Below are 23,291 nucleotides of genomic sequence, written 5' to 3' on the forward strand. Positions count from 1 at the left end.
GATACATGAATTCAAATACAAAAGGCAGTAACTCAGCAGGTACGCTGTCCTATCAGTTTCTTCCCCTCACCATGTGCTTCCTTTGTCTGTCCTTTTCCCTCTTAAAGCTGCTGTTGCTTTGACTTTTTTTTTTCCCCCAAAGTTCCAAAATAATGCAACAGCATACAAAACAGTAATTGCTGCTTCTGGAATTCGAGGAAATCAACTCCAACACCTAAAATACCTCAAAAAAGGAGCAGCTGTTACAGCTAGGAATTTTTCCTGCCCTGACTTCTGAAAATCCAAATACATTACTTCCACTGGCTGTCCGTGGTCTATGCTGCAAGAAAGAACTTCAAATAATTCCGAAGTTTGTCAGGCAAGATTTCTCTGACAGCAATGCATTGTGATTCTCTGCAATTTTGCTGTTCATTTCTACATACCCTATATCACTTCTTATATAATGGATTCCAACTGTTTCCCTACATATGTCAAATGAATTGGTCTGCAGTCCTCCACATTATCTCTTCTTCCCCGTGTACATAGATGGATCATGTTTACTACCTTTCAGTTATCTACAATGTCTATGGCCTTTGCAGAGTCTGCAAGTAAATAAAATACAGTCACCGACAGTTCAATTAATATGCTGTTTTACTTTTGACATTTTGATGTGAAGTATATTTGGCCCATCAGACTTAGCAATGATCAATCTAGCTCAATTTTCAAGGACTACCTTGGTGCTGATATGAATGGACTTTCTGTCTTTAGTTCCACAAGTCCCATGTGATCACTTGCTTTACACATAGATTGCCTGGCGCTTTCTCCATGAAGACAGATGCAAAGTAGCTGGTTATTTTCTCTGCCATTTCCTTGTTCCCCATAAATAAATTCTTCTATACCTTACAAATTTCTACATTTTACCTTGCTTTTGTTTTCTTTGGTATATGGATTGTAGATTTAAGCAGTCTGTGTGTTTCCTGTTTGTTTGTTTTCATGTTCTTTTTGATTTCCTTAACACTTTCTTCATCCTTATTATCGGAAAAGTAAATCTTTCAGAATGTTCAGGTTTGCACAATATCTGGAATTCTTCTGAAGCTGCTTCCTTAGATTTAATGCAATCTTTGCTTTCTTACGTAAACCATTGATGAGTCACCTTCCCTTTCGTTGGTGTTTGTAACTTAGTGATATGTATGTATTTTTCAGACTTTACAGTATTTCTATCACTAAATGCCATTGTTTGTCTCACATTAAATGTCATATTGTATTTTTCCAATTCACTTGACCCTCTCGCATTCGGGTTTCCATGATATTGAGTGTAATGTTAAAAAATTCTATATTGCTTGCAGGCGCCGTGTAAAATTCAACATATTAATGCGATTGCCCAAAAGCTACCTCAGAGCACGGTAATTAGTCCTTCTGACCACACAACACCACACCCGAAATACCCTGCTATCTACTTTGGTTCACAACACACTCTTCAACCTACCTCATATACACATGAAATAGATTTTTCACAGCATTAGCAATCATTTAGTTAACGCAGTTTAGATGCAAATTTAGATCATCCAGTATTACCGCATCACTCAAGATATTTACATATCTAACTTCCAGATAATCGGATGCGCAAAGTTGCACAACAGTTTTGGTTTAGATATGTAAGGCACCAATGAGTGTTCTTCCTTGTTGTTTGCAAGATCCATGCAAGCATATTCTGAAGAAGCTATGGGATGTGCTCTGTGCTGTTATTAGTGATAGACGTGGACAAGACATTGGTGAGGCTCACCCCGATGCTGAGATGATCTGAAGAAATGCCCATCAATACAGGACAAGCATCAATAACCTTCCCCGTTCAGCCAGGACAAAGGTCTTCCTATTCTCTCTACTCCCTCACACTCTCTGTATATCTGTTACAGCACCTATCCCCGAACAAGGCTCTTGTTCCACTACTCTCACTATTGCATGCAACACTCTCTTTCCTCTACTCTCTCTGTCACTGAAAGCAAATCGAGATTAAATTTATTGTTTTGCCAACATTGAAACAGTGAGATAGTTTGATGCTGGGGACATAAAATGCAGACATTTTGAAAATTGGGGAGCGAACAGATGCCATCGAGACGGAAGAAGCCTGGGATCAATCATCTTGCTCCGCAAGAAATTAGGAAATACTCACTGTCATATATATTTTTTCATATGAAACATATTCACAGTAAACAGAAATACGACGACCCAGGGAATTCATCAGCCAGGAGAGTAACATCACGGAGGACGGCAGTGGCTGTGTGGTTTTGAAATTAAGTTGATGTAATCTTTATAAGTGTCTGATTGAAACAGCATATTGTTCGGGATTTGGGGGCAGTTGTGGGGGGTGGGTTGGTTAAAGTTGTAAATAGTTGTGGCATAATGTTCACTTTTACAGTTAAAAATAAATTGGCGTTATTTTCTTTAAATAGTGGAATTTGGGAGTTCTCTGTCACTCATATTCTAATAGATTACGAGGTGAGTTGAGCTCTCCTGGGTGTTTGGTTTCATTAACAGAGGCGTTCACCCCCACATCGTAACACTTGCAAAGACCAACAGAGAGAAAAAAAAATAAGGAGTGAGAAAGTTAAATATGAGTATAAGCAAGCCAGTTATGTAAAGAAAGACTGTAAGAGCTTCTTTCGAGACATAAAGGGCAAAAGGGAGGCAAAATTGGGCATCTGATCGCTAGAAATTGACACAGGAGAGATAGTAACGTGGAACAAGGAAATGACTGAGGAGCTAAAAAATTATTTTGTGTCAGTCTTCACGGTTGAAAACACGAGTAATATCCCAAATATTGAAAAGACTTAGTGGACAAACCTGAGTAAGGTGGTCATCACCTCGGAGAAGGTGTTGGGAAAACTGAATGGCCTGAAGGTAAGTAAATCACCTGGACCAGATGGACTCCACTCCAGATTTCTAAGGCAGCTAGCTGATGAGACAGGGGAGGCGTTGGTTGAGATCTTTCAGGAATCTCTCGAATCAGGGAGATTCCCAGAGGACTGGAAAATCGCTAGCGTGATACCACCGTTTAAAAAAGTAAACAAAAAAACGGAAAATTACAAAGTGACTAATCTAAACTTGGCTGTACGTAAGATCCTGGAATCCATTGTGTTGGATTAAATTTCTGAATACTTGGATGTGGATGGTAAAGTAGGACAAAGTCAGCATGGTTTCATCAAGGGGAGGTCATGCCTGGAAAATCTGCTAGAAAACCTTGAGGATGTAACAATCAGCTTAGAACAAGGAGAGCCAATGGATGTCATCGACCAGAACTTCCAGAAGATCTTTGACAGGAGGCTACTGAGTAAGGCAAGGGCCCATGGTGTTAGAGGCAAGGTGCTAACATGGATAGAAGTTTGGCTGTCTGGCAGGAAGCAAACAGTGTCGATACAAGTGTCCCTCTCCGGTTGACAGTCGGTGACAAGTGGTGTTCCATAAGGCTCAATGTTGGGATCATAACTTCTCACTTTATACATTAACGATCCAGATGAAGGATCTGAAGGCATTCTATCTACGTTTGAAGATGAAGCAAAAATAGGTATATGGACAGGTAACGTCAAAGAGGCAGGGAGGCTCACGAAGGATTTGTATAGGTTAGGATAATAAACAAAGAAATGGCAGATGGAGTACAACGTGGGAAAGTGTGGGAACATGCACTTTGTTAGGAAGAATCAAAAACATGGACTACCGAGAAAATTCAGATGTCTGACGTGCAAAGGGACTTGGGAATTCTACTCCAGGATTGTCTCAATGTAAACTTGCAGGTTGTGTCAGTAGTTAGGAAGGCAAATGCAGTGATGGAATTTATTTTGAAAGGGTGAATGTAAAAGCAGGGACGTACTTCTGAGGCTCTATAAGGCTCTTGTCTGACTATATTTGGAGTAGTGTGCGTTGTTCTGAGCCCCATATCTCAGGAAGGATGTGCTGACCTTGGAATGGGTTCACAGGACGTACACGGGAATGTTCCCAGCAATGAAAAGCTTAACATATGAGAATGTTTGAACATGCTGGGTCTGTTCTTGATGGAGTTCAGAGGGATGTGGGGGGATCTAATTGAAACATACAGAATACTAAATGGCCTGGACAGTACGGATGGTGAGAAGACTTCCATTGGTAGGAGACTATAGGACCCAAGGATACAACCTTAGAGCCAAGGGAAATTCTTTAAGAACGGAAGTAAGGAGAAACGTTTTCAGCCAGAGAGTGGAAAATGAATGGAATTCATTTTCACAGAAGGCAGTGGAGGTCAGTTCATTGTGTATATTTAAGATAGAGGTCGTTAGCTTCTTGAGTATCAAAGGGTTCAAGGGTTACAGGGAGAGAGAAACTTGTCAGCCGTAATTGAATAGTGGATCAGACTCGATGGGCTGAATGGCCTAATTTCTGTTCCTGTATCCGATGATCTTATGGTCGTTACCCACTGTCTATTGCCCACTCTCTCTCACTTTGCCCCGTCTGTCCGAAAAATGTGAGAGTAAAAATCCCTGAGTCATCTTCACCAAACTTGGAGCATTCCTGTTGAGGATTCATGGGAATTGCTCCACTGATTGAAGGAAAGGAAATTCTGCCAAATCCAACTGTTCCAGGAAGAAACCTCATACCAGCAGCTTGTTTGAGTAGAATACCGTTGGAGACAGTGTATCAGTTGGGATGCATTATATCTTTTCCATTTGAAATGAGTTCAACTATTATGAAACTCTGGAAACCTTTTCCTATTCATTTTCGTCTTCAGACATGTGCGATTGTGTATGTGTCTGTACGTGTGTGACTCTGTGTATTCACATTTTTTGAGAGACTGAGCTAGGTTACACTTCAAACCTGTTGTAACCAGTGGAGAAGTGGGGCTGGAAAAGGACACAGTGACCCTCCAACATTTGTCGGAGCAGAAATGAGAAATTCGCACGGGCTGTTCAAATGGGAATTCTCTTCCCCAGAGGTTTCAGCTCAAGATGGCAGCTCAACACCACCACTTCCAGCGTAATTAGACATGGTCCATAAATGTTGGCCGATCAACAACACCCACATTCCATGAACAAATCTAAAATTATAAACTGCAACAGCATTAATTGAATGGGAACAAGACTGATAGATAAATGCCTGTTGCCTTCCAGAATTGTGCTGCCTGTGTACTTTGACTTTGTGCGGTTCCCTAGTATTGTGCCTGGATGCTTGCATTTATTCAAAGTTGTGTTTTGGAACATTTGACAGACATGTGAATGGAGGAAAATTGTGGACAGACAGAAAAGTGCTGCGCAGACCACTCTCAGATCAGCCATGATCTTACTGTCTGTTCGAGCAATGACAAAGTGTCTAATGACCCACTCCTGCTCTTCAGTTCTCTCTTCCTATGTTCCATTCAGTCCTTAAAACCACTTGTATAGGAGCAGATGGAGACCGCTTGCTGCAAATACCTGGTTCACAGTATTACAGGAAATCATTAAGTCCCTCAACACTGTGTGGTTTGCTGTGAGTTGGAAAATGTGATGGGAAATTCAAGCTTGTATGAAAGTGGTCTCCCACCTCTTTAAAGAGTGTCTCCTCTCTGCAAATGGTGTTTCATTTGTTGGTCATGTTGTAGACGCAGATTCATGTGAATATCCAGCCCATACCTCTCCCAGAGATGGCTCATAAAGTTCTTTTCTCTCATTGTCCTCAACATTCAATAGGAAACTTTCCAGGAAAATTAAAACCATTAACATTCCAAAGACAGAATATGAGAACATAAGAAACAGGAAGAGGTAATTTGGATGCTCATACCATTGTATGCTATCATGGCTAACCTACCGTTGGCATTAACTCTTCTTTAATGCGCAATTCTTCACACCCCTCAGCTCTATATCAGGTCAAAAATCTATCTGCCTCCTTTTTAAATACTTGGAGTGATATAGCTCCCCTAACTTTCTAGACCGAGAATTCCTAACATTCACTACCCTCTATGAGAAGAAAATACTCTCCACACAGACACCATCACGTATTAACATTAACAAAAGTGTTTAACTGACCTGCTCAGGTAAGAGGGATTGACCCTAATATCAAGGCTGGATATGACTGAAGATTTTATCGACAGAGGCGCTTAAATACCCAGAATCATGCATCCCGAGTAAAAAGTAAAAATACAAGCCATGGAATTAATCACCTTCTCTGTGTCTGTGTAGAATATAACGAGTGATTGTCCATCACCATCAAGTTTCAATGCAATGACCTCTTATTCGTTGACTGTGCTACAGATTAACCTTCACTCACTCGTCTTTTACCACCAGCCCAGGGATTAGTCTCATAAAATTCCTTTGTACAACCTCTATTGTAATGAGATAATTCCTTTTAAAGGAGAAAAATCTGTCCATAATACCCCGAATATGGCCTCAACTACACTCTCAGTGATGATCACAATACTTCCTTTCCCTCACTTACTGGTCTCCGTATCTTTATTATGACAAAAAAAACCCATTCCTTCTCTATGCACTGCCACTGTTGGGGAATTTAAAAGTTCCTTACATCTGTCTGTCAGCATCAGTAAAGCCAGCACCAGAGGTGCCCGTGGAAATGAACATCACTCTTGGGGAGAGACTCGGTCAGAAAGATTGCACTTGAAATAGGGAATGGTCACCTACCTGAATGGAAATGAAGTGTAGGAATAAGGAAAACAGGCAGAGGAAGGGAGCTAACTTTACTTTTGTTCGTCTCTCACGGGATGTGTGCAGCCATGGTCAGGCCAGAATGTTATGCTGAGCTTGAATTGAGTGACTGGTTCAGCTGTTCCACAGGACAGACAAGAGTAAAACATATTGCTGTGGGTTTGCCCAGACATGACTGGGGAAGGATAACGCATTGGCTTCTCTGAAGGACATGAAGCAAGCAGATGGGCCTTTTCTCACAAATGATAATAGTTTCAGTCCAATAACATCAATTTCGTTCATGAGATATCAACAGATTATTATTCTGTGCCTCTAGATTATGAGTCAATGACTTAAGCAGCATGCAGCATCTGCCCGTCTGACAGAATCTGTGCAGTAAACAAGTTCAACATACTCAAGAGCAATTATTCTGTAATTGACATGTGGTTAAAAGGGGCTTGATAAATTGTATCCTGATTTAACAAAGGCACAATTGATGGTTTATTCAGAAGATGCACTGAGGCAGAGGAGGAGTCGGGGATATCATGATGGTGGTATTGGACAGGATTAGTGAGTGGGAGGATATAGAAATGTAGATCTGTGCAGGGCTAGAAGGATTATGGAGTTTGAGAACAATCTGGTTCTCCTCACAATTTGGTGAGTAATTTGTCATGAGTAATTTGCTCGATACAATTTGTGAGGAATGGAATATTTCATTGGAATTGAAAATGTTGACATCCACCTTTCTAAAATTTAAATAATATGTGCAGCAATTCAGTCCAACCTGGCTTAATGAACAGATAGAATGAATTACCAGGAACACCAAATTAGCGAGGATGGGATAGTAACCAGCTTGAATAACCATCAGTACATCATAGATCCGCAAAACTAATGAGATCCAAGGACGAGAAAGACAGTAAAGACCCTCGGATAAACTCCTGTCCATTGCTGGAACATTTCAGGCTCATGGTCTCAGATTCTGATCCATTGTTGGAACATTCCAGTCTAATGTTCTCAGATTCTGATCTCTCCTCCCCCTCTCTCTGGATCTGCTGATGCCTGTTACTGCTGTCGGTGATGCTCCCACTGATACTATGAGATAACACATTGAACCGAGTCCCTAATTAATAGAAGAGGAAAGTCCTCCAGTGACATATTTAGGATGCACGGGGACTGACATCAATCATAGTCACTGAACAAATACCTCCCGTTAACCCATTTCACTTAAATGTCTTTTATTAAAATTCCAAATTATGATTAAAAATTTACATATTCTAGATGATATATGTGGGGGTGACTGAGGGAACAAATGTTGGGTCTGGTAGATCAATCATGTGTAAGCATTCAATCTGCCTTGGATATGGGAGCGATGCCAAAGGTTTATCAGAATATAAGCGTGCTTCTTCATTTATGAATTGAAACATACGTTCTGTATCTACTGATCAGGCACTGCAATATCAGGAAGACATTGAGAGAACTTTTATCGTCCATGATCTGAGAGGAAAATATCCCTAAGATTACATGCGGTTATAACAGACTGCGACATGGCTATGTTAAAAGGGAATTGTACCTAAGAGATAATGGTGACTGCAGATATTGGATAATTCAGTGCAGGTAAAGCATGGCGGTGGAAAATGCACAGTAAGCCAGGCAACATCCAAGGAGCAAGGAAGTCGACGTTTCAGGCAGGACCTTTCTTCAGGACTGGGGAGGGAGAAGGGGCTAACAGAAAATGGGTGATGGGGTGATGCTGGGGGAAAGATCAGTGATAGGTGAGTGAAGATAGGAGGTGATAGTGATTGATCGGTGGGGAGTGTGGAGCAGATGGTGGGAAGGAAGATGGACATTAAGTCTCCTCGAGAGGGCAGATGTGAGTCCGGGGGTTGGATCTGGGATCTGGGTTTGCCAGGGGAGATTTGTAAACCAGTGAATCCAATGTTCATGCCGTGTTTTGGGGGCTTCCGAGGCAGAAGATGAGGTGTTACTGGTAACATCCTGGTAATCTCTTCTCAACCATCTCCGGCTTAATAATCTCCTTCCTATAACAGAACTGCACACAGTACTTCAGAAGAGGCTGTATCAATATCCTGCACAATCTCAGCATGACTTCCCAACTTCTAACCTCAAAGGTATGAGCAATGAAGTAACCTTAAACACCCTACGCCACAACTTCAAAGAATTATACCTGCGCCCCTGGGTCCCTCTTTTCTATGTAACTACCAAAGCCCAGCATTAATTGTATAAGTCCTCCCCTTGTTTGTTTTTTCAAAATGCAATGCCTCACATGTATCCATGTTAAACTCCATCTGCCACACCTCGGCCCAGTGAGTGATATTACTGCCCCCTCACACTCCCCCTTTGGATTAAACGACAATCCCCTCTCCAGAAGGCCTACAGACACCAACCTTGAGTTTCCCAAAGACCCAGTGCTTGGTTTGCCTTGTACAGGCAGAGTGAGGAGTCCATAACCAAAAGCTGGAAAGGAAACAGTTGCCTTGTATCAATGAATGATTTTAGGACGAGGGAAGCCAAATGATTGAGATTTGAAATAGTGACAAGTATTTTGGGCCCAGAATTGTGCTCCTTTCTCCTCTCTGGTGTTCAGTATTGATATCTACTCGAGATCATTAATAGTGCAGAGTGTGTCTGCAGGATTTCGTTCCCTAATATAGCAGACTACTGGCAATAACCATTTAAACAAGAAATCATAGCCAAGCAATTGAAGATGTTCATTCGTTATCTCAATGACACAGCGAATGCACTCAACATCCTTTAGTTGAGGCGAATAACTTGTACTTTTTTTTTCAATTAGAAATGTCCCCTGTATAATTTTGTAATGTTAACCAGAATTTAATAAATCCACACACTTCAAATATGACCCGAAATCTGGGCATGATTTAGGCCTTGTTTAATGGATGGTGCCCACGTTTCTGCGCCGGAGCTCTGGATTCGATTCCAGTCCATGACTGTCTGATAGTGCCCCTATCTCTGGAGAAGGTGGAGTGGAGTCATGTCCTGTGGAGGTGTGTCACAGCATGTTACAACAGGCTGATGAACAACATACAAGAGCATCATGTTGCAGCTTTAGGGGCTAATGCTGAATGATGGTAGTGTCCCTATCACTGCGCCGAAAAATCTAGTTCCAACTCCCACAGAGCTGTTTCGTAATATATCTGAACAAGTTGATGAAACTTTTTTGGAATCGTGCCTTGATGGAGAAGGAAGAGGTACCACGACTGAATTTGAGACTATAGACCCAGGACGACTGAAAGCACAGGCAACCCTCTTGATTGGAGTCACATTTACACTTTCTAGAGGTTTATAAAATTATGAAGGGCATGGATAGCCCCCCTCCCCCCCCCCCCCCCCCCCCACAAGGTAGGAGAGTCTAAAACTAGAAGGCATAGGTTTAAGGTGGGAAGAGAAATATTTGAAAGACAATGAAGAACCACTTTTTTTCCTGCAGAGGGTGGTGCTTCTATGGAATAAACTGCCAGAGAAACTGGTGGAGGCTGGAACAATTATAACATTTAAAAGGCAACTGGATGGCCTTATGATTAGTGGGACATGGGCCAAATGCTGGCAAATGTGAGTGGATCAATTTAGAATAATCGGATGGCATGAACAAGTTGAAGGTTCTGTTTCCCTGTTGTACATCTCTATGAATCATTGATTTAATTAGTGAAGGTCTCTTTGTAATCTTCAGCTGTTCACCATTATACAAACACTGTTCACTGTACACCAAAACTTGATGTCATTCGCAAATTTGCGAAATATACCTTCTATAACTCTCATCTAAATCATATATATAAATGACAAACAAAAGTGGACCCAACAATTTTGCCTCTGTATCATCGCTGCTCACAGGCTTCCTGTTCAAAAACAACCATCCACCACCACCCTGTCTCCTGCCATTAAACAGATATACACAGAAACACACACGCAATCACACACACATACAGAGACACCGACGCAACTATGTCTTTAAGACAAAGGTTAAATTAAAACAACGATCGAGAGTTACAGTGAGAAGGCAGGAAAGATGTGTGGAGAAACACACCCGACAGGATCAAATAGCAAAGTAGACTTGATGGGCCAAATGGCCTAATTCCAATTTCATATGCTCTGTGGCCTTAAGGTGTCAGGATTATTTTCCAAGGGTGCAGTAGAAGCTAAGTTTGATAAATACTTGACTGAACAGTCAATTTGACTGTGGGATAGGTTTGAGGGGCTGAATGGTATATGTTTGTTCCTATTTGCTGTGCCCTTGTTTCTGAAAAGAGTAGGTGACTTGCTGTGAGGTTAACACGCTTTAATATAAAAGGAGTCTCCCATTTCCATTTGGGATTACTTTGCTCCTTTCCCCTTTGGATTGTGCGATCTGTGGCGTTCTCATCCCCCGAGAACAGTGAAGTCTGGGTCATTGAGGATATTCAAGGTTGACCTTGACTGATCATTGATGGCCAGGAGGGTCAACATTTATTGGGAACAGACAGAAAAGGGGTATTCAGTTACAATCAGACCAGCCATGATGTTTCTAAACTGAGCAGCAAGTTGGAGAGGGGACGAATGGCCAACTGCTGCTCCTACCTCACCCGTTGTTCTGTCAATTCACCTCCAAGGCTGTTACAGAGGGAGAGAAAGATCCCATTCAGCCAGTCAGCATCGTAACAATACAGCAGGTGGAGGCCATAATGCACCTCTATGGGGTTAGACAGGAATAGAATGAAGTATTCAAATCATTTCAGTAAATTACATAGCACAGTAGGACGCCATATAACCATCCCAGGCTGTTACGCAGGAGCAGGGGCGCCTTGAGCAGCATCAGGAAATACAGAGAAGAGATCATTACTGATTTTGTTTTTGGCAAGCTGTAACTAGTGGAATTCTTCAGGAATCTGTGTGAGGTCATCAACAAATTAGAATCCACACCAATGAGTTGGATGGAAAGGATTTATCTCAGTTTGCTCATACATCAGGATAGTCAATCAATAAGATGTCAAAGGAAGACAGAGCGTCTCCAATGAAATACAGATAGGGAGGGCAGACCGTCTACAATAGGATACAACGGGGGAGCGGGGGGGTTCAGAGCGTCTGCAATGGGATAGAGACAGAGGAAGGGCAAAGCATCTGTAATGGGATACAGACAGGGGAGGGAAGAGCGTCTGCAATGGGATAGAGACAGGGGGAGGGACAGAGAATCAAGCGATGGGATACAGACAGGAGAGGGCAGAGCGTCTGCAATGGGATACAGACAGGGGACAGTTTTGAGCAAACCTTCAGCAGAAAAAAGTACAACATTTCTGTGATGGGAATTTTCTGTTTTGGAGAAAAGACAAAACAGCAGAAAATTATTTAAATGCAAGGAGAATGCAGAACAGAGTGGTACAGAGGGATCTGTGTGTCTTAGTACATGAATCACATCAAATTACTCTGAAGATGCAGCTGGTGATTTGATAATAAATGGAATTATTCTGTTCCGTGTAAGGGGTGTTGTGTTTGATCTTAGCGATGATTTTTGCATCAGTACAGGGCATTGTTGAGATCACATCTGATGTATTATGTGTCGTTATAATTGCCTTAACTGATAAATACAAAATTGCTTTCGAAAGGTTTCAAAGATTTTTCTCTTTACTCATTCTTGGGATGAAGGCATTACGTTACAAAGAAGGAACAGTTCGACCTGAGAATGAGAGATGTTTTATTGACCGTATAACATCTTGAGAAGAGTGTAGTTGGTAAATACCGGATGGATAGTTTTTCTTATTTGGGAGAATAAAATTGCGGAAATAATTTAAGAATAAGCCAGGTTCAAAGGAAAGGTCATTGGACCGAAAAATTGAACTCTGATTTCTCTTCATATCTGATGCCAGACAGGCTGAGCTTTTCCATAAATTTCTGTATTTGTTTAAGAATAAAACATATTCATCTTAACACAGACATTGTGAAGTCATCAAACGCTTATGTTTACACTATGCAGGCACATATCAACACATCAACAAACAACTGATTGACTGCTTTCCATTTCAGGGCTATATACAGTGCAGCCCTCCTGAGCAAGTACCATTCAAATTTCCCATGGAATGGAAAAAATGTGAATGCACCAATGTCTTCCTGATGAAGGGACTGTGCTCAAAGTTTTCACTCTCCTGCTCCTCCGATGCTGCCTGACTCGCTGCGACATACCAGCACCATACTTTGCGACTCTGATCTCCAGCATCTGCAGTCCTCACTTTTTCCATTACTGAGGGCTGACCCCTCTACACACTAAGCAAAGTAAGGTATTTGGAGCTGACTGTTCAGTTCTGGAACGTTGCATTTGATTAACACATAAATTAAAAAAGAAATTACAATTCAACAATTATTCATTCCGTCCCAGAGTTACAGTTTTAGTTCATGGAAAGGCAGTTTGATAACAAACAGTAAATGACTGAAGAACTGCGAGGTACAGAGTATTCCGTATTCTATATTCCAGGCTGGATGTCCTTTACCTTAATGTTGGCAATATTATCGGACCGACAGGTGTGATAAGGGAATGAGATGACATTTTTGCAGTGTGACATTTTTGTCATCACAGAGATGTGTTTGAGGGTGGTCAGTGCTGACAACTCAATATTCTGTGGTACAAGAACTATGGGCAGCATAGGAGAAGGGTAAAAGAGAAGGTGGCGTTGCCTTATTAATTATGGAGTCAATGACTGCAGTTAGCTAGCATCATATCTTGGAAGGGTATTCAAATGACGCTTTGTGGGTTGAGGTTAGGATCAAAACGATGACAGATGCACTGCTGGGGATATATTACCGACTCTCAGATAAAAGAAAATACAGCAGCAGATATATAACCAATTCACTGAGGTGTGTAAAAACAATAACAGAATTATTATATTTAGACATTTCAATTCCAAATATTCATTAGGACAGTGATTTTTTTTAAAGAGGTGAAGATGACTTGACATTTATTCCAGAGAGACTCTTATATCAACATGGAGCAGATACAACGATGGGCGGGGCAGTGCATAGGCGTGACTGTGGGGAGCGAAGCCAGTCAGGTGCCAGGCAGGTTGGGGAGAGCATTGCAGGACCAGTGACCGAGACTCAACCATTTTTAGCTTGTTAAGGAAAAGACCAAAAGAAAAAGGTTTGAAAATTAAAAATAATTTGGATGATGGAGGCAGATCTTACCAAGAGAAAGATAGGATCTGGCCACAGTACAGTTACTTCCAAACTGTAACAGAAAGCGTATAGGTGGGTGGTGGGGGGTGGGGATCACATGCTTACAATGGAATTGATGAGAATGTCACCACAACATGTTACACCAAAGATGAAATTTAGGAAAACCCGCCCGGAGAGCCTGGGATATTTACACATTTCAGAATGGAATTAACAATGAAAGAGAAGCTTAAAACAGACATAAAGGGAGCAGGTCAATGGAGGTCCCAGAAGAGGAGAGAACGTGAAGGTCTAAACTCAAGAAAGTAAGTAAAAGAGCAAAAATAGGGTGGGGGTGCAGCAGTGATAAAAATATTAGTGGGCAGTATTTTCAAGACTCCAAAGACATTTTATCGGTTTATTAAGGGTAAGAGGGATAATTAGAGAAAGAATAGGGAGTATTAGGATCCGAGGAGGCAACCTGTGCATCGAGCCAGAGAATATGTCAAAGACCTATTACATATTGGTCTTCAATTTGGAGGAGCAGTTACTGTATTCAATGTCTGTTCCTGACAGTGTGACCTTGAGCAAATTGACACAGAAGCTGAGGAAGAATTGGAAGTTGGTGTATGATAAAATGTGGCCAAATCCCTTGATCCGGATGAACTGTATCTTAGACTGATGTGGAAGATGAGGGAGGAGATTACAGGTTCTTAAACGTTGTGTTTCGTTTTTTTTTTAGTTTTGCCTGTGGCCACAAAGTTGGTATGATCGAACATGATAACATCTAATGTAGGTTTAACTTCCACACAGAGTGCTGGAAAAAAAAGCCATGGGATTTAAGACCACCAAGTCTCACATCAGTGGGAGGGAAACAATTGTAGAAAATTGATATAGCTGTTGAGGAATGATCACTAAATATGTTCAAGGCTGAGATGGACAGAGTTTTAAACAAGGGTTGCAGGGAAAATGCTGGAAAATGGAATTGAAGGTTATCAGAATAAATGTACCCTAATTGAAGGTTATCAGAGTCAGCGAGCGGATGGGCATTATATCGCTCATATGTCTAATGGCAAACTTTTTCAAATAGCCTGTATTCACTGGAACACCAGCATCTCTCCCTCCAGAATGAGACACAGTTTGGAAAGCAATCAATAGATTCAAAGAATTCACAAATGCAGTACTAATAGACAGAAAAGATCAGAGGACTGCGACAACGTGGATTGGCTGTCAGGGTGAATATTTGCATCTGTGCAGTCACCACGACGAGAAAGAAAACCTCAGCAAGACACTCTCCAAGTCCAAGTATGGGTCTGGTGTCAAGGGGTGCTTAAGTCCCAAAGAATGCATCACTGCCGTGTTTCCCTCCTGCCTGAACCAAAACTAAATGTGGAGTGTTCTATTGACGTGCTGTTAGTGGCAGAATAGGTCGTAATGCTTTGGTTCCAGAGGCTTTGGTGAGCAGAGGCTCAGCAAAAGGTACAGGTTAGCTCACGTAAAGTCTTTTTAATGCTAGTTTGACAACAGTTGAGATGGCAGTTAGGGCAGTTGCACGTTCCACCTGCGGGATGTGGAGCTCAGGGAGATTTCCACTGTCCCTGATGACTACACGTGTGGGCAGTGCAACCAGCTGCAGCTCCTGGGAGACAGTGTTCAGGATCTGGAGTTGGCTGTTCTCCGGATCATCCAGATACAGAGTACTTCAGAGGTAAGAGCTTTAGTGAGGTGGTCACACCCAAGTCCCTCCCTTAGCCGTGTTTCTTTAAAGACTGTCATATCCCAGTCCCATGTAAAGATCTAATTCATGAGTTCGTCATCGCTACCTGTCAGCCGTGTTGCATTTAAATAAATGCAATTTAATCCAACAGGCGTTCCTTGCTTCCTGTCGTGTTCCAGGCAGAGAGTAGCTGGATGACAACCAGGAATGGGGAAGGGAGTAGGCAGAGAGTGCAGGAATCCCCTGTGGAATTCCTCTCGAAAACAAGTATACCATTTTTGATACTGACTTTGTGGTGTTGAGAAATGGGTGTTAGGAAATGACCGTTTAGGGGAAAGCAGCAGTAGCCAGCTTAGTTGCATTACGACTGGGGATGGGGAGCAATGGGAAAGGATAAACAGTGTCTTAGAGATAGGAGATTCTGTGGCCTCAAACGGCAAACCAGGATGGTGTGTTGCCTCTCAGTTGTCAGTGTCCAGGATGTCTCTGAGTGTCTGTTGGAGTTGGGGGTGGGGGGTGTGGGGGGTGGGGGGAGGTGTGAACTGTTAGAAGTCATTGTGCACGTTGGCACAAATGACACAGGTAGACATAGGAATATGGTCCTTCAGAGTAATAACTGAGAGCTCGAAGAAAAGTTAAAAAATAGGACCTTGACAGTCACCTGATGACTTCCATTGTCATGAGCTAGTGTAGGTAAGAACAGGAAGATATGGCGGATAAGTATGTGACTAAAGAATTGGTGCAGGGGGTGGGATTCATATTTTTAGATCATTGGGAGGTTTTCTGGGACAGAGCTGACCTGTTCAAGAGGGACTGGTTGCACATGCACTGGACGGGGGACCAATATCTTCGCAGCCAGTTTTGATCGTGCTACAAGGGCGTGTTTAAACGAGATTGGCAGGAGGTGGTATCCTCAAGAGCAGGGAGGCAAATGTGAGGCTGGAAGGAAATACAGTATTCAGAAATAGTACGCTGAAAAGACAGACCAGGCTGGAACATGATAGGGAGGAAGGAATTTCCTGTTGATTAAATTGCATTTATTTCAATGTGAAAGGGTTGACAGGTAAGGCCAATGAATTCAGGGTATGGATAGATAATCGGCACTGGATAGTCGAGCAATTACAGAAACATAGCTGAGGGATGGATAGGACTGACCTTTAATGTAAAAGGATAAATGCATTAGGAGAGAGATGGTGGAAAGTGGGAGGGGAGTAGCATTTCTAATCAAGGGGAGTAGAAAGCACTGATCAGAGATAAAATAGCTGATGAATCATCCAGTGAGGCTTTGTGGGTGGAACTAAGAAATAAGAAGCGGATGGTTACGTTATTGGGGTGGTACTATAGACCCCCTAACAGTCAATAGGAATTACAGGAACAAAAATATCTAGAGAGTTTAGGGAACTTGCAGGGAACATTCGGGTTGTCATAATAGGGGTTTTAACTTTTATAACACAGACTGGAACTGCCAGAGCATTAAGGGATTTGATGGGATGGAATCAATTAAGTGCGTCAGGAAAGTTTCCTCCAGCAGTATATAGAGGGTCCTAATCGGGAAGGGGCAATATTTGACCTACTCACGAAATATATCAGTATAGGTGAGTGAGGTGACAGTAAATGTGCACTTTGGGAGCAGTGACCATAGTTCTGTTAATTTGAAAATAGTTATGGAGAGGGAAGAAATTGGTCCACAGATTCAAGTTCTAAATTGGGGCAAGGTTAATTTTGATAGACTCAGAGAGGCGTTTGCAGGGGTTGATCGAAGTAGTCTGTTTGCAAACAAAGGGACCTCCAGCAAGTGAGAGCTTAAGATCTATATGTTCCTGTGAGGATGAAAGGAACGTTGACAGGATTGAGGAACACTGGATAACAAGAAATATTTAGGCTTTGACCAAACAAAATGTGGAGGCGTGGCTCAGGTAGAGGCAGCTTGGATCACGGAAATCCCTGGAGGTGTACAGGGGATATCGGAGTTTACTGAACAAGGAAATCAGGAGGGCGAAAAGGGGGTATGAGATAACCTTGACTGAGAAAATCAGGGTGAATCCAAAGAGTCACTTTAAGTATATTAAAGGAAAATCATTAACTAAAGAGAGAATAAGACCCCTCAAAGACCAAAGTGGACATGCATGTGTAGTAGTACCATAAGAGATAGGCAATGTTCTAAACAAATATTTCTCCTCTATATTTACAGTGGAGAAAGATATGAATATATGGGAATTTGGGGAAATTAATGGTGATATCTTAGGGACAGTCTGTATCACAGTAGAGGAGGAAATTGATGTACTAGAATCTTTGAAGTTGGAGAAATCTCATGGTCCTTACCAGATATATCCAAGAACACTGAAAGGGGCTAGAGAAGAATTTGCCGGGGCCGTGGCTGATAATTTTGATCATCAGTTACCACAGGTGAGATCCCAGAAGACTGAAGTTTAACAAATGTGCACTTAATCAAGAAGGACTGAAAAAATAAAGCCTGGGAAATACAGACCAGTCAGCTTAACATCTGTGGTAGGTAAATTACTTGAGAAGATTCTGAAGCATAAGTTTTACATGCATTCGGAAAACAGGGTTTGATTAGGAATAGTAAGCATGGCTTTTTGAGTGGAAGTTCATGCCTGAAGAATTTGTTAAATTACTTTGATGATGTGACCAGGAAGTTTGACTAGGGCGGGCCAGTAGACGTCCAAATGTGTGGTGCTGGACAAGAACAGCGGGTCAGGCAGCATTGGAGGGGAAGGAAAATCGACGTTTTGGGCATATGCCTATCATCAGGAATGTCCAAGATTTCGATACTCCTGCTTCTTGAATGCTGCCTGACCAGCTAGGCATTTCCAGGGCCACACTTTGCAACTCTGATCTCCAGCATCTGCAGTGTTCACTTTCTCCGAGGGTGGTAGATCTGGACTATATGGATTTCAGTTACACCAGAACAGGATAAGGCTTTTCAGCCCCTGGAGTATGATATACAGTTACAGGAGGAGGCCAATCAGCCCTCAAGGCAATAGAACTAGACCCATTCTAGATCATGTGCTGATCAGGGTATTCAGCTACTTGAAGTCAATAACACAGGAAATGGAAGAGGCAACAAAATGACTGGCCTATGGGGTACATTGGAATAACACCAGGCTATATAGCCTGTAAAGCCTGCCCTTCCCTTCAATAAGGTCAGGGCTGATCTCTTCCGGCATTAATTTCTCTTCTCTGCCCAATTCTTTGTAGCCCTCAACTCCCTGATGTGTCAAGATCCACTAACACCACCCTGCTCCCCCAAACAGTTCAGAGATGTAGCTGTCTGAGATAGAGAGGCCAGAATAGTCACTACCCTCTGAGAGAAGGAAACAGTCCCCACGGATTTACCTTGACCTTTGACATGAACAAAATATATGAGCATAGTATCAGAGTGACTGACCCTGACATCACGGCAGGGCGTGACTGAGGAATGTGTCAAGTAAACTGAATAATTTTGAACCTAATGGGAATCAGTTGTAAACTCCCAAGTGGTTGGGCCATTCAGGACACCATGTGGCTGGTGCAGATCAATCGTCTCAGTCCCTAGATATCTATGTTGGCGACCTTTAGGGTAGCTTCCTCGGCACAAACATCTTCAGCTGGTTCATCAACGTCTTACCCTCCGTCATTAGATCAGAAGTGAGGATGCTCAGAAAATATCGCATAAAGCATCAAAACATGGTCGACATTCCAGCTCATGCTGTTAACATCTAGGTAACATTCATGTAACAGTACTACTGGACCCTGAACATTTCCAAAGAACTAAAAAAGAGCAGCTCATTCTGTATCCCAAGGTGGTGTCACAGAAATGTGAAAACGCCATTCAGCCCATTGAAGCTATTGGATAAGAAGAGGCACAGCCCATTTACTATCTCTTACTTATTGCACAAGAAGAGTTTTTTAAAAAATACAAATGTTGGAATGCAGGAGATTGGAAGAACACAACAGGCCAGGCAGCATCAAGAGAAGAAGTCCACTCCTTGGGCATAAGCTTTCTTCATGACTGGGGGTGGGGTAATGGTGTATACAGATAAAGAGTCGAGGTGCAAGAGTAGGAGGAGGCGGTGTGGTGAGGTGGGGAACACAGGTAGAGTGTACCACCGGGTTGGTCAATGGGAGGAATGAATCCAGTTGACAGGTGGAAGATGGGTTGATCAGAGGAAAGGAAGGAGGAGAGGCTGGGAAGGGAGTCGGTGTATTGGAATGGAGGTTACTAGAAATTGGAAAACTCAATGTTGAGTCCCCCGGGCTGTAGGCTGCACCGGTGGAATATGAAGTGTTGTTCCTCCAGTTTGTGCTTTGGTTCGTTGTGGCATTGGAGGAGGTCAAGGATGACCATGTCGGAAATGGAGTGGGAGGGGGAATTGAAATCGGAGGTGATTGGGAGGTCAAATCAGCCCTTTCAGGTCCAGCTGAGATGCTCAGCAAAGCATTCCATTTAGTTTACATTTGGTCTCCCTGATATAGAGAAGACCACATCAGTGGCACCAGATACAGTTAACGAGGTTGGATCCCATCACCTGACACATCTTCCACAAGGACCAATCACTTCACTAATTTTGGTTCGTGCCACACTCCCTACCAAACCCGCCAATCCCCACTGGCAACTGACCCTGCAGATGAAAAAAAATGCATAACCTGCTGGCACACCACCTTCCTCATCTCATCCAAGGCCCCAAACAGTCCTTCGACGTGAAACAGAGGTCACCTGCCTCTCCATCAACCTAGTTTACTGCATCAGGTGCACCTGGTGTGGTCTTCTCTACATCGGGGAGAGCAACGTAAACTAAGGGCTCATTTCGCCGAGCATCAAGTCCGGGCCCACAGCGGCCGACCTGAACTCCCAGTCACCACCCATTTCAATTCCCCTTCCCAAATCCTTTCCAACATGACCTCCTTGGCCTCCTCTGTCGCCACAGTGAGTCAGACCGCAAATTGGACGAACAACATCTTACCTTCTGCCTGGTTAGCCTACAACCTGGAGGACTCAACATTGAGTTCTCCAGTTTTAAATAACCTTCCCAGCCATGGCCCTACTCCCTTTCCAGCCCCACCTCCTCCCTCCCATTCCACCAAATGACCCCGCCTTCTAGCTCCCAACCGGATTCATCCCTCCCATCGACCAACCAGGTTGCACCCACCACTTGTGTCCACCTATCTGCTACCTCACCATCCTGCTGCTCTCCCCACCCCAACCCTCTTTATCTGCAGTTCCCCCGACCCCCACCCGCAGTCCTGAAGAACGGGTATACTTGAAGTGTTGACTTCTCCACCTCCTGATGCTGCCTGACTTGCTGTTTCTTCCATCCTCCTGTTTGTCTAATGTTACACAGGAAGATAAGGAATCTAGTCAGCACAACACGCAGGTAAGCAGCTACCACCGGTCACCCAATAATGAACCTCTTCCCTGGAACGAGGAAGAGGACATTCCGCCACCCGAGACATTGACACATGAACAGAAGAGGCCATTCAGACCGTCCAAACAGTTACACTGAAATTGGAGGATGTAATTGATGCTGCAACACTACAAACTAATGAAGCAGAGGCTGCACAGACAGATTGCTCCATGTTGTGCCTCCTGGCTCCTTTGCTAATGTTTCACACGTGTTACATTAACATGGTTTGCTGATGGTAAGGAGGCACACCGGATGGTTTGTGGCACATCTCAAGGAGGCATCTTCCATCTCCGAGAAGACAGGGCTAGTCTTGTGTATGGATGTCAGAAGCTTTTGAGAATGACCAAACCTGTCAGAATGTGGCTGCTGACAAGTTTGTGAACAACATGATGCTCAGTGCAGGGTCTCAGTCCAACCGTGCGTTGAGACGGAGAGAGTTTGGTCAGAGCCTGGAGCTGTCTCTCAACCAACATGGGGGCTCCACAGAGACATGTAAACTATCACAGAGTCATAGAGTTCAACAGGACCTTTAGCCCAAACTGGACCATTCAGACTAAAATGTCCATCCATGCTAACTCCATTTTCCTGGACTTGGCCCATGTCCTTCTTAACATTCCCTATCATATATTTGTCCAAATGAGAAAACATAAATTGCGGGAAACACGTAATATTTAACGGTATCAATGCTTATTTTTGAAAATAATGAATATTGGTCTATAACGCTCAAGTTTTATTGCAATCACTTTTTATTCTTTTTACGCATTACAGATTAAGCACTTATTTCCTTCACACTCTCCTCGTGGTACCTTCAACGCAGGGATTACTCTGGCGCATTGCCTGTATTCTGTCTCATTGTGGCAAGGAGATCATTCCTCATAAAGGAGAGAAAATCTGTTCACAGCGTCCCAAGTACTGTTTCAATATCACTTTACAAATTCAGTAAGGTGTCTTCATACTTAAATTTCCATCATTTTGCAATGAAGGACACTATACATTTACTGTGCTGATTACCTACTGCTCCGTATGAATTCTATCAGTGTCTCATGACCAAGGACATCCACCTCCTTTTCACCAAGAACACTTCCCATCATCTCACCTTCGCATAAATACAAACTGAGAAGGATGATTGGAGATGGTTGCAGATGCTGCGGAGGTGATGGCCTAGCTGTATTTTCTCTGGAATAATAACGCAGAGACCCAGGTGATAACCGAGACCCCGGTTCCGAATCCCACCACGGCAAATGTTGGAATTTGCAATCAATCAAATATCAGGAATTGAGAATCTAATGAAACCATTGTGTTTGTCCTACCTGGAACACTAATGCACTTCAGAGAAGGAAATCTACTGTCTTCACCCGGTCGGACTTACATGTGACTCCAGACCACAGCACTGTGGTTAACACACAGTTGTAGTTTGAAATGGCCAAGCCAGCCGCTCCGTTATATCACTCACTAAAATTTTCAAATAAATGAAACCGGGCAGACCACAACACTGACTACTTACAGCCCACAGGCTGCAGTGGGTCAGGGAGGCGGCTCACCAACACCTTCTCAAGACCAATGAGGAAAGGGAATTATATACTGGCCCAGCATCCCATTACTGAATAAAAGAAGATGATCACACTCAAGGAAGAGAGACAAAGGGACATAACTCACTTCAAACTGGGACTTTGATGTACACCTCACATGGGAATGCATTTCAGTAATATGGGAACAGGAGAAAAATAAATAAGATTAGTCTGGACTATTATTTCCACTCCAGCTAATCATCAACAGTCCCTCTGTTTGTTTCTTTCTCTCTACCTCTCTCTTTCTCTATCTATTCAACTCACTCCTTCTCCCTTTCACAACAGCCATCCCTGTCATCAACATCAAACAGAGCTGCATTCAGTTCTGCTGTATGGTGATTGGACGCAAAACTTCACTTCTATTTTTCTCTCGACCTGAGGCTGTCAAATCTGTTCAGTTTCTCTGGGACTTACTCGTTCCTTTTGTTTCTGATCTCTCGAGGCATTTATTTTCCTCTACCTTTCATGGGATGTCTGCATCATTGACAGGGCAGCATTTGTGGACCTCACTAAATGCCTTTTACTGTGAGGCCATACCTTAAGGTATTGGGTCTGACGTCAGTCTTAATTCAGATCAGGCAATAACGTGAGATTTAATCACCAAAAGACAACAATGAAATAGATAAACTTATTGACAAAGTGCTGGTGGAATTATACTAGTAAAATTCACTTTTATTTCCAGTTCCTGTCATTTGAATTTAAGTTCTGTCATCATCTGTGATAGGATTTAAAACAGTGTCCACAGTGTAGTTACCTGGGCCACTGAATTACGTGGCCAGCGACATTACTACTCTGACACCGTGTCCCTGTCATGAATTTACTTTACAGACAAGAA

The sequence above is a fragment of the Chiloscyllium punctatum genome, chromosome 23, assembly GCF_047496795.1.
Source record: "Chiloscyllium punctatum isolate Juve2018m chromosome 23, sChiPun1.3, whole genome shotgun sequence".
Classification (NCBI taxonomy): Eukaryota; Metazoa; Chordata; class Chondrichthyes; order Orectolobiformes; family Hemiscylliidae; genus Chiloscyllium; species Chiloscyllium punctatum.